This window comes from Gossypium hirsutum, chromosome D11, assembly GCF_007990345.1.
Source record: "Gossypium hirsutum isolate 1008001.06 chromosome D11, Gossypium_hirsutum_v2.1, whole genome shotgun sequence".
NCBI lineage: Eukaryota > Viridiplantae > Streptophyta > Magnoliopsida > Malvales > Malvaceae > Gossypium > Gossypium hirsutum.
Genome location: NC_053447.1, coordinates 46,107,632 through 46,119,566, shown reverse-complemented (window position 1 = coordinate 46,119,566; position 11,935 = coordinate 46,107,632). Strand labels below are relative to the sequence as shown.

The following is an 11,935-nucleotide window of genomic DNA, read 5'->3' as shown; positions in this document are numbered from 1 at the left end:
ATATTCAACAGAATTCTAAGTGCTCATAAGGTATAATAGGATAGGTGATTGTCGATGCACTAAATTGCAATGAATATTTTACCAAGCTTAACTTCTATATTTAATCTAAGACTTAAACATGCACATTAGCCACACCTTCCAATAATGGCAATAGAACACTATTAAGAACAAGTGGATTAAATTTCTCTAATCCTCAAGCAACTTCCTTTGTCATGCTTGTTAGCTTGAACTGTCACTGCACTTTCCAGTGTTAGTGACCGCAATAACACTTCTATGCTAAAAATGTTCAAACCCAAAGATTAAAAAGTAGAAGCAAGATTGAGTAAAATAACATTTAACCCAAAAATCATGTATACTTTCGTACAAACATGAAATAGAAAGTAATCACCAGCGTTTAGAAAAAAAAGAAACAAGTGGAAAGTACTATTCCTAGAAAATCTCGACTTGATCTCTCAACTCCCTCTTGTGTCGCACTCAGGGCTCCTCGTCAAGATCTAATCTGCATCCCTTTCACGTCAGTTCACTCGTAGGAGGCTTAAGCCACCATAGCCAAAAAGCTTCAAAAGATAGGTTGAAGAAGATAATGCACCCCAAAAAGCCTTATATTTTTTTTTACCTTTTTACGTGAATATTAATATTTATCCAAATAGCACAGGTGTCCTTTCATTAGAATCACGCTGCCTCTGTACATACAAGTTAGTTGTACTAGACTGGACAGCTCATACATTTTTTTCTTATCCTGACAGCTGTTAGGTGCGGCGACAATTCTGGGCACAATCTAGAAATACTCATGCAGCGACATCAGTACCAAAGTATGACAAAATTAAGGATAAATAGGCTAAGATCCACTGAGTTATAAAATGAATTTTACTGAACTAAAAATGCTAAAATACATGCTAAAGATAACTAAATGGGGACAAATTAACCAATAAGTAGGGAGAAAACATATGTGTTTTCTAGTACTATCAATGTGCATTAATTTTACCAACCTAAACAAGGTCTGCCCCAAAGACAGCCTCCCCTTGCCTTCAATTGATCATTTGGTTGATTCTTCTTCAAGTCACAAGTGATATGATCCCAAGACAAAGAAGGCTTCGATGGGCTTATGCAAAAATGTTAGGATCAACCCAAACTAGTAGTGCCCAAGTTGGGTCGAGCCCAACTATCATGCTGATCTAAATCAATCAAGTTTTGGACGAATTCTTTAAGGGGCTCGATATATTTAATCATGCCAATTTTAAGGGCTATTGAATCTAATTTTATTTTAATAAGCTTGCACTTTAATTTAATTCCACAGACTTTATCATGTGTATTATCATATGTCTTGTGTTTATTTAATTGCTAAGTTGTTAATTATCATAACATGTATGCGTGTTTGTGTTTTGTGTTCATATGCACATGGGTGTTTGTCTTAAGTTATTGATTTTATAGTATAATGAAAATTATTTTAGCATTCAATCATATGTGTGTTATGTGCATATGTGTCTAGGGTCTAATCGAGTGTCTAATTTAGTTCAGTGTCTTAACCGATTGTGGATGGTGATTGTTGCAAATTGATGTCTATCCATATTTGTTGTTGGTGACCATTTGGTGGACCTACTTTAATGTCTAATACATGCATAAGTAACATCCATGGAACCAACACATTCAAGCCATTATGAAGATACATGAGACCGTTTGTATGGGAGGGCAAAGTACATGCCTTAATGTATTCCTTAATGAGGAAGAATTCATGAACAAACAAGGGAGATGTGCCTCATTAAATTGACCATTGAACCAACACAGACATTAACCGAAATGGGGGAAGGATTTAAGAGATTTATGCTGCCCATTCATGTATTCAAGGCACATTAAAGCTTCAATTTAAGTGCTGCATGAGTGGAACGACAGAAATGTGCAAGTATACACAATCGCAACAAGTAATAAAATGACAAGTAGATGTCGAGTTATCCTACCCACAGGGACTGTGAAAAGAATTATTTATGAATGCAATTTTAAAAACACTTTGGTGAAGAAAAATATTTCGATTTGAGGAGGTGATTAAAACCTAGGATTTTAACTAAGTAAAATAAATAAAAATAAAATAAAAGTTCCAATGCAAGATATCAAAAGATGATTTTAATCAAGATGACATAATTGTGCTATATTAATTACATTTCTTAACTTAGAATTATTAAACTCATGTTTATGTTGTTACAAATAAATTCAGGGCAACTCGGTAATTTGCTAACTTATAAACATACTTACCTACCAAAATTCCTTTATCTCTTGACTATATATCTATGTCAATTTAACCGATTAAACAAATTTTAATAAGAAAATGTGTTAATGCACATACATACCTATGAAATTAAAATAATCTCTTGTACATATCTCTGTGCCAATTCAAACAATTAATTCAATCTCATAAGCACATAAAAGATTATGTGAGGTAACAATGTATTTCTACCTTGAAACAGTTTAATCACAATAATCTTGTAAATTATGCAAGGCTAATGTATCGTTAGATACTGTTGCTAATTTAACCTTCAGCTACCTTATATGATTAAACATGCACTGATTAAGTATTGTGAAAATTAATTACAATTTCAATCTGTTTAAGTAATTAATTCATTAGTTACCTTACAATTGTAATGCAAGAATAACTTAGTCATGTTTTTACTTAATCAAACATCTTACAGAGGCCTGTAACAACACAAACACAATTTTAATAACTCAAGTAGACGAAATGCAATCAACCTAACACAAATTAAATTTAAGCCGTATTAATTAAATTAAACATATCAACATCACAAATATTCGTAGACATGTTCATAACAACAAAAATAAAATTAAAAGGATAAGGACCAAAAATCAAATCTGGTGTTTCTCCGAGGATTGACTAGTTTGCTACGCTCCTCCTTCTCCGCTTGTTCTTATTGAACTGAGGCTTCCACGAACACTTGAATGCTACTCGAAATGGTGGTTGAAGCAGTCTTTTTCAAGAGGTGAAATCGAAAAAGGAATAGGGGTAGAAAATGAAGAACAATGGAAGGGAATGATGAGAGAAAAGTGAGAGAGAAGTGAAGAAATGAATGTGTTTGAGATGTGTTTGAAGTAAGCAGCCAAGGGGGGTATTTATAGGTTGAGAAGGCTACTAAAAGTAGCCAAAATCATCAGCCAAAGACTCCCCCCATGGTTGGCTACACATGTGGCATGTTTGAAATATTCAAACATGCTATTTTTAGGTTGAGGAAAATCTTGAAAGACATGAATAGTGGAGAAAATTGAAGGAGTCTTCAAGGGACATTTTGCAAGCCAAATAAACAGCCAAACAAGCTGACTGGGTCAGCATGTGGTACGGTTTTGGGCTGCCCAATGCTTGATTGGATTGGTTTTCTCGGTTTAGCTCAACTAGGACCCTTTTGATAATTAATTAACAATAATTTCTTTAACCAAATTAAATTGGATTAAAATTAAAATTAATTATATTATGAATTAATATTTATAGTTTGGACTATCCTAGGCTGAAAAATTAATTTGCTTGATGCTTAAAAATTTCTTCTCGGTTTTGTACTTCTAGTAGTGTCTACCGAATCGTTTTTCGCCCTTTGTGCAAATCTGTCGAAAATAACCAAAATTTAATATAAAATTAATTAAAATTCAAAATTTTCATAATTTGAGTGCAATTTAATTATTTTATAATTATTATATATTTTTTGACAAGAATTTTACCGAAATTGCATGAATTTGAGTTAAAAAGGACATGAAAAAGTGTGTATATTTTCGTGTTTCCACATCCCCAAACTTAATTCATTGCTCGTCCCGAGTAATGAACAAATTTGAAAATAATTTCTTGGAAAGACCTTTGAAAAATTCTTTCAAAACAACATTCTTCCCAATATTATGCTTTTAGTATACTTATGTTGAAGAACAAGAATTTTGAGATTTATGCTACTTAAGTATACATATCATTCAAATTAATCTCAATTATTCTTATGATAGCAAAAATAGACTAAAGAACAATGTCCTTATTGTTAAAAGTGAATAGATACTATACACCAGGTAAAATTCTAGAAAAGAAGACGTGAATCAATTTGACTTCTTAAGTACAAGCTCTCTCTCGATCCAATCCTAGACATATATATATCTATTGCCACACTTTGTACGTTACAACTTGTTCATTTTTATTTATGATTTTCACCTCTTGGTTTATTATGTGAAAATAAGAATTCCTAATAAAACCTAATCCTATTAAATAACCTAAGAATGGAAATAAAATAAAATCAAGATCCCCTCTTTTTATTTATTTGTAGATCCCTCCGAATTCAACTCATCTATTGCTCCATCGTCTTTGTTTTTGCATGAATCGCTTCGTCCCTCTTCAATAGTGGACTCCATGGTTCAAATATGAAATCTAGAAACTTAGGCACAAAAATAAATGGGTCATTGATATTTTCGTAAGAGTGCTTCTCATTGAGTCATCCCGTATTTTGGAAAATCTCCAGTAAGCTTGTTGTTGCCACTGCATATGTTGCATTATGTCCATCAACTTTGACAGCTCATCTCGAAGATCTGGGTGAGGTGATTGAGTCCTGAACATTGAAGTTACGACGTCAAGTTCGGTTACTGGTTCCATTGGTTTTGCCTTATCAGGGATTTCAGCTGACTGCATTGGTTCGATCTCTATGGGATCTTCTTCGGGATCCTCACTCTCTTTAACTCATTGCTGTAGAACAGAGTCTCTGGCTATTCGATAGAGGTCCTAATCTATGATTGTGACGTGGTTATAACCTGTCTTTTTTACGTTTGTATGAATTTTAGCTTTCAAGCACAAAATTGTTGTCGTAAAGGGAAAGTAAGTGGGCCAGAACGTCTAGCGGCACAATTCAGCATATCTCTCAGGATGATTTTTCCCACATCAATGGTCTTTCCAGTTAAACTCGAGCATAAGAAGATCATTCACTCTAATGAAATTGTAATCCCATGTGAAATAGGCATACGGCTAAATCGAATGAAATAGAATTATACCTTTGTTAGTGGTGTCAACTATTCTCTACGACAAGTGTGAATTCCTTGCTTTTACACAGTCCACTTAGAACCTGAAATTGTAAGTTTCTCAAGAATTTATTGCAGATTTTCAGACTGAATATTCCTCATCAAGAAATAATATTCGTCATCTTCGAAATCAGGTAATTTAAAGAATTCATTAATAGTGTTTGAGGTTATTAGTACCTTGATTCCGCGAACAGAAACTTCCGTCAATTTGCTTGAGGTCAAATTCACGTAAAATTCACGAACTAACTCCTCACTGCACTACGTCTTTTCTCACAAAATAACTCCCAATTAAGAGCTTCAGCAATTTGTCAAATGCGCGCTATGAAATCAATATAGTTGCTTTCTTTTAATGTAAAGCCTTTTTCTCGGTACGTCTGTTGATTCTTGAAAATGATTTCATATCTCGCTTTGGATTCTTCACAGTGGAATTTGTTTTGTGATTCGTCAATTTGAGTAGAGGCATGAGTTCTTTTACGAGGCATGATTAACCTAATCATAGGATAGAATAAATATTTTTTCAAAAATTTAATAAGTATAAAATATTAATAATTTAATAATTTGAAAAATTAAATAATTAAATAAAATTGAAATTTAGGAGAAAAATTTGTCTTACCACCTTTTTATAGAAGTTAAGAACTCAAAGAAAATATAAATAAAGCAAAAGAGGTTGGTTTAAGGATGGTTGTAGGGTGTCTTGATGGTGTGGTGCGATAGGCAAGGGTGTTGGTATGAGTGGCAAGGTGCGGTGTGAGCAGATGCACGGGTAGCAGGTGGCACTGTCAGGTGAGCAGCAGGGCTGGTGCTTTGGCATGCGTGAGAGAGTGCGTGAGAGCGGGTCTGGACCGAGCGGCAATGGTGGCAAGAGCTACTGGGTGAGTGTGTAGGCTACTGGCCAAATGGGGCTACTGCTAGGCGTGAGGGTGCCGCATGGAGCTGGGCAGTGTTGCGGCTAGAGAGTTCAACACTAGGTGATTCGATACTTGGTGGGTTTTTGATGCTAGGATTGATGGAGGGATGAGTGAAAAAAAAGAAATGGTGGGTGAAATTTATAGTGAAGGGAGCAAGAGTTTAGAACAAATTAATAATTAATATAATGCAAATTGAATTATTATTTGCTATTAATTTATTAAAATAAAAACTTATTAACTAAAATATGATCAAATTTAAACTAACCCTAATTTTATGCAAAGTTGATAATAATTAATATATATTATAATAAATATAATTATATTATCATCTTATTTATTAAATTAAATTAAAAAAATTATTCTAGATGCGTTTCGAAAGTATTTACAAAAAGAGACATCTAATTTTTAATATTTACAAAAAGAGCAGCCAAATTTTGAAAATAGTTCAATTAAGTACATAGACTTGAAGAAAATTTGAAATTGAGTTACAATTAAAACATGGATCAAAATTGACCCTTTTATTTGAAACACTAAAAATTTATTTTGCCTTTTAGGGAATATTTTCTCGAAAAATTATGTTAAAATCAATTCCCAGGAAAGATTGAAGGGGGCATAAGTGGTCCCACTTAAGTTCCAATCTCCTAGACATAATTTGTTTAAACATACTAATAACGAAAATATACCCTAAATTATTTATTTAAAAAGGAAAAGAAGAAAAATTGAATATATGATAAAATGAACGAGATTTGATCCCGTTCAATTTATCCCCCAGTAATGTTTTAAGCGCTGAGCATTGACTCGAAAATTACCTCCCTTACTTTGAAGTTTGATAACTCCATATGGATAAACTTGGTGAATCATAAATGGACCAGACCAACGTGATTTTAACTTACCTGGAAAGAACCTTAATCAGGAATTGAATAACAAGACTTGCTGACCTGCTTCAAATGCTCGAACTTGAATGTGCTTGTCATGCCATCTCTTAAGTCTTTTCTTGAGTAATTTGGCATTCTCGTATGAGAACATTTGGAATTCTTCTAACTCGTTTAGTTGAAGCATCTGTTTCTCTTTAACAAGCTTAAGATCCAAGTTGAGTTGCTGGAAAGCTCAGTAAGCTTTGTGCTCTAACTCCAAGGGCAAATGACAGGCTTTCCCAAAAACCAACCTATAGGGTGACATTCTCGAAAGGTGTCTTGTATGTTGTCCTGTAGGCCCATAAAGCATTGTCTAATATTTTTGACCAATCTCATCAGTTCGGGCAAACTACCTTTTCGAGTATGCCTTTAATCTCTTTGTTTGCCAGTTCTGCTTGCCCATTCGTCTGCGAATAGTAAGCTGTGGTAACCTTGTGCTTCACTCCATGTTTGTCGAGTAACCATTTCAATCATCTGTTCACAAAATGGGACTCTTCATCACTGATGATAGCTCTCAGGGTTCCAAACCTTGTGAACACATGCTTCTGCAAAAACTTCATCACAACCTTAGCATGATTCGTCAGATATGTCTCAGCCTCAACCCACTTAGACATGTAGTCTACTGCTACCAATATGTACTTGTGACCAAAAGGTGGAGGGAAAGGATTGAGAAAGTCAATACCCCAAACATCGAATAATTCTATGTCAATGATGTTTTTTTGGGACATCTCATTTCTGTTGGTGACGTTTCCAACCCTTTAACATCGATCATAACTCTTTACATAAGCATATGCGTCTTTGAATAGTGTTGGCCGAAAGAATTCGACTTGCAATACTTTGGCCACAGTACGTGTACCTCCGGAGTGTCCCCCAATCAGAGCTGAGTGGCAATGATATAGAATCTTATGTACTTCATCTTCTACCACGCATCTCTTGATCAATTGATCTGCACACTTTTTAAACAAGTATGGTTCTTCCCAAAAATAGTATTTCACATCGTGAAGAAACTTTTTCCTTTGATGATACATCTTATCAATCGGCATCAAACCACAAGCTAAATAGTTAGCAATATCAGCAAACCAAGGGGTATTATGGACATGATTTACCTTCAATATGTGTTCATTTGGAAATGACTCCTGAATGGGTATAAGTGGAGAATTCCCTTCTTGCGGCTCTAATCTAGACAAGTGGTCTGCTACTTGGTTTTCTACTTCCTTTCGATCTTGAATTTCTAGATTGAATTCTTGAAGTAGAAGTACCCATCAGATCAGTTTCAGCTTAGCATCTTTCTTGGCAAGTAAATACTTAATTATCGAATGGTCTGTTTAGACAGTCACTTTGGTACCTACAAGATATGATCAAAACTTGTCGAAAGCAAACACAATAGCAACTCTTTCTCTATTACCGTATAATTTAGTTGAGCTCCTGTCAGAGTCTGAATTGAGTAGTAGATGGGATGAAAAACTTTATATCTTCACTGGCCCATGACAGCTCCAATCGCGAAGTCACTTGCGTAACACACCAATTCAAATGGCAAACCCAATCTGGTGTGACAATTATGGGTGCCGAAACTAACTGAATCTTCAAATCTTTAAAAGCTCTTAAGCACTCCTCATCAAATTTGAACGTCGTGTTCTTCTCCAATAATTTTCATAAGGGTTTAGCAATTTTGGAGAAGTCTTTGATAAATCTTCGATAGAAACCGACGTGGCCCAAAAAACTCCTAACACTCTTTACAGATGTTGGAGGTGGGAGTTTCTCAATAATGTCTACCTTTACTTTATCTACCTCGATTCCATGTCTCGTTATCTGATGCCCTAAACAATACCTTCTCGTACCATGAAATGACACTTTTCCTAGTAGAGTACGAGGTTTGTTTCTTCTTATCACCTTAGTACCTTGGCTAGATTGGCTAGGCAATCATCATATGTATCTCTGAATATGTACGGGTAGGTGAATGTTGTCTTGTGTTGATCTTCTAGTGCTACTGTAATTTGATTATACCCCGAGTATCCATCGAGAAAATAGTAATAGTCTTGCCCTACGAGTCTATCTAGCATCTGGTTCGAAAACGACAAAGGAAAGTGATCTTTCCTAGTCGCCTTGTTCAACTTTCAGTAATGATGCAAATTCTCCATCCCATAACCATTCTAGTCGGTATCACCTCGTTATTCTTATTTTCAATGATCGAAATACCTCTTTTCTTTGGCACGCGCTAGATCAGACTTACCCATGAACTATCTGAGATGGGGTAAATTATACCTGCATCTAACCACTTGATGATTTCTTTCTTTACCATGTCCTTTATGATGGGGTTCAGTCTTCGTTTTCCATCAATCGTCCCTTTTTCGCTAGCTTTCAAGATGATCTTGTGCATGCATACAGACAAACTAATGCCACGAATAGCGGCTATGGTCCATCCGATAGCCTTCTTAAATTGTTTCAATATTAGGATGAGTTTCTCTTCTTGCTCAATGGTTAATTCTGTTGAAAGAATCATAGACAAAGTAGAAGCGTTACCTAAATAAACATATTTTAAATGTGAGGGAAGTACCTTCAGTTCTAATTTATGTGGCTCATCGATTGTCACTTTTGGTTGGGCATAATCCCTATTCTCTAAAGATTCAAAGTAGAATTGTTGATTAAATCCCCTTTGATTAGCTTCTAGCAAAGTTAAGTATTCATCCTCCTCTTCATCACTTGGAGGGTGTAATGTCAAAACTTTCTTTAATGGGTCCTCAACATAGTTGAGTTCCTTTTCCATGATTAATTCCTCTAAATTGAGCACTATAGAACAATCATCAATTTTGTTAGGAAATCGCACAGAGTTAAAAACATTAAAATGTTACTTGGTCATCCTGAACACGCATAGTAAGCTCACCCTTCTACACATCAATAAGTGTCATTCCAGTTGCTAGGAAATGCCTTCCTAGGATGATTGATACTTATTTGTCTGCTTCAAAGTCTAGAATAACAAAGTCAATAAGAGAAATAAATTTGTCTACACGTACCAATACGTCCTCTAGTTTTTCTTCTAGATGTGCTAAGGATCGATCTGCTAATTGAAGCGTAACTGTAGTAGGTCTAACTTCACCTATCCCTAACTTCCTAGGATGATTGACAGTTATTTGTCTACTTTAAAGTCTAGAATAACAAAGTCAGCAAGAAAAATAAATTTGTCTACACGTACCAATACGTCCTCTAGTTTTCCTTCTAGATGTGCTAAGGATCGATCTGCTAATTGAAGCGTAACTGTAGTAGGTCTAACTTCACCTATCCCTAACTTCCTAAATATTTACATGGGCATCAAGTTGATACTCACACCTAAATCACATAGTGCCTTATCATAATATGTTGCTCCAATGTTGTAAGGTATGGTAAAACATCTAGGATCCTTCAACTTTTGGGATAGTTTGTCTTGAAGATATGCACTGCATTCCTTTATCAAGGCTACCATCTCAAATTCTCCAAGTCTTCATTTTTTTGACAGGATATCCTTCATGAATTTGACGTAGTTCAACATTTTTTCAAGTTGCTTGAGTATGTCTAGGAACTTCTTGAATTGAACTTCCTGCTTCTACTTCTGAAGTCTTTGAAGGTAGGGTGGTGGAGGCTTCTTTACTGGAACTGGTTGATTCATCTTCTGTGGTAATTCTGCATCTAACAAAGTAGTTAGTTTATCAGAATTAACTGGTTCAAAACTTACCTTATTAGATTTTGCAGATTCTGGTTCAGGTGAAACTAAAATTTCAGCACTCAGTTGAACTTCCTCCAAGTCTTGAGCATCAGCTGGCTCTTTTTAAACTTCGACGGTGTTGGGCTCTAATGTCTTTCCGTTCTTCAGTGTTAATGCTTTACAATGGTCCTTCCGTGGATTCATCGGATTCTCCGAATCACTAGGTAAAATAAATTATGGTCGGTTTCTGAGTTCAGTTGTAAGTTAGCCCATTTGGTTTTCTAGGTTTTTCAACGTAGCTACTTGGCTTTGGATTAAGGCATCATTCTTAGCTATGTATGCCTTAAACAAGTTTTCTAAGCCATTGGATGGTTCAACTTGAGGTTTTTAAACTTATTGGGTAAAAATAGGTGGCTGGGTCGGTCTAGGTTAGGCGTATGTGTTATTGGGTTCATCCCCTTGGTTACTCTAGGAGATATTAAGGTGGTTTCGCCACGATGGGTTATAGGAATTGGATTGAAGTCCTTACCTTCCACGATTTTGGTTCTAGTTACCCATGTAATACACAGATTCTGGGTTCGACGGACATTCTTCGAACAAATGTCCTTCCCCACAATAGACACAAGCTACATTTTCAAATTCGTTTGGTGGTTGAGCTGCAAAACTATTAAACCCATTAATGATAAAATTTGTAAGCATTGAGGATATTGAGGATACCTGAGATGCAAGTGAAGTGAGAGCATCTATTTCATGTATTCCAGCGGCTCGTCTTCTTGACGCTGCTCGATTGGTTGGCCATTGATAATTTTTGCTGGCAATCCTCTCAATGATTTCATAAGCCTCATTATAAGACTTAGAAAGGAGAGCACTATTAGCAGAAGCGTCCACTACCATCCTCGTGTGGACATTAAGACCGTTATAAAACATCTCAAGTTGGATGCAATGTGGGAATCCGTGATGAGGGAATTTCTGTAATAATTCTTTATACCTTTCCCATGCTTCATACAAGGACTCATCATCCATTTGTTGGAAAGCAGTGAACTCATCCCTCAACTTAGCATTCTTGCTAGGTGGAAAATACTTCATGAGGAATCTTTCTGCTAACTCTTGCCATGTGTAAATTGAATTCGATGGCAATGAGTTCAACTAGGCTCGAGCTCTGTCCCTTAGCGAATATGGGAACAACTTTAATCATAGTGTATCTTCAGGTACTCCGGCTAAGTTGAAAGTATCGCTCATCTTCATGAACAATCTTAAGTGAATATGAGGATCTTCGATAGGCATTCCACTGAATTGGCCCATTGCCTGAAGCATCTAGAGCATGACTGGCTTCAGTTCAAACTATTGTGCCTCGATTTCAGGTCTCCTAATACCCAGATTAAGATCATGAAACACTGGCA

The 11,935-nt window shown here is 35.6% G+C and overlaps 1 non-coding gene across 1 annotated transcript; it reads left to right on the top strand.

Annotated features, from left to right (window-relative positions):
• The first annotated feature begins 11,484 nt into the window (after positions 1 to 11,484).
• Positions 11,485 to 11,591, top strand: LOC121224052 (small nucleolar RNA R71). The gene has a single exon (XR_005921515.1). It is a non-coding gene; the product is annotated as a small nucleolar RNA R71 (small nucleolar RNA).
• Positions 11,592 to 11,935: the final 344 nt, after the last annotated feature.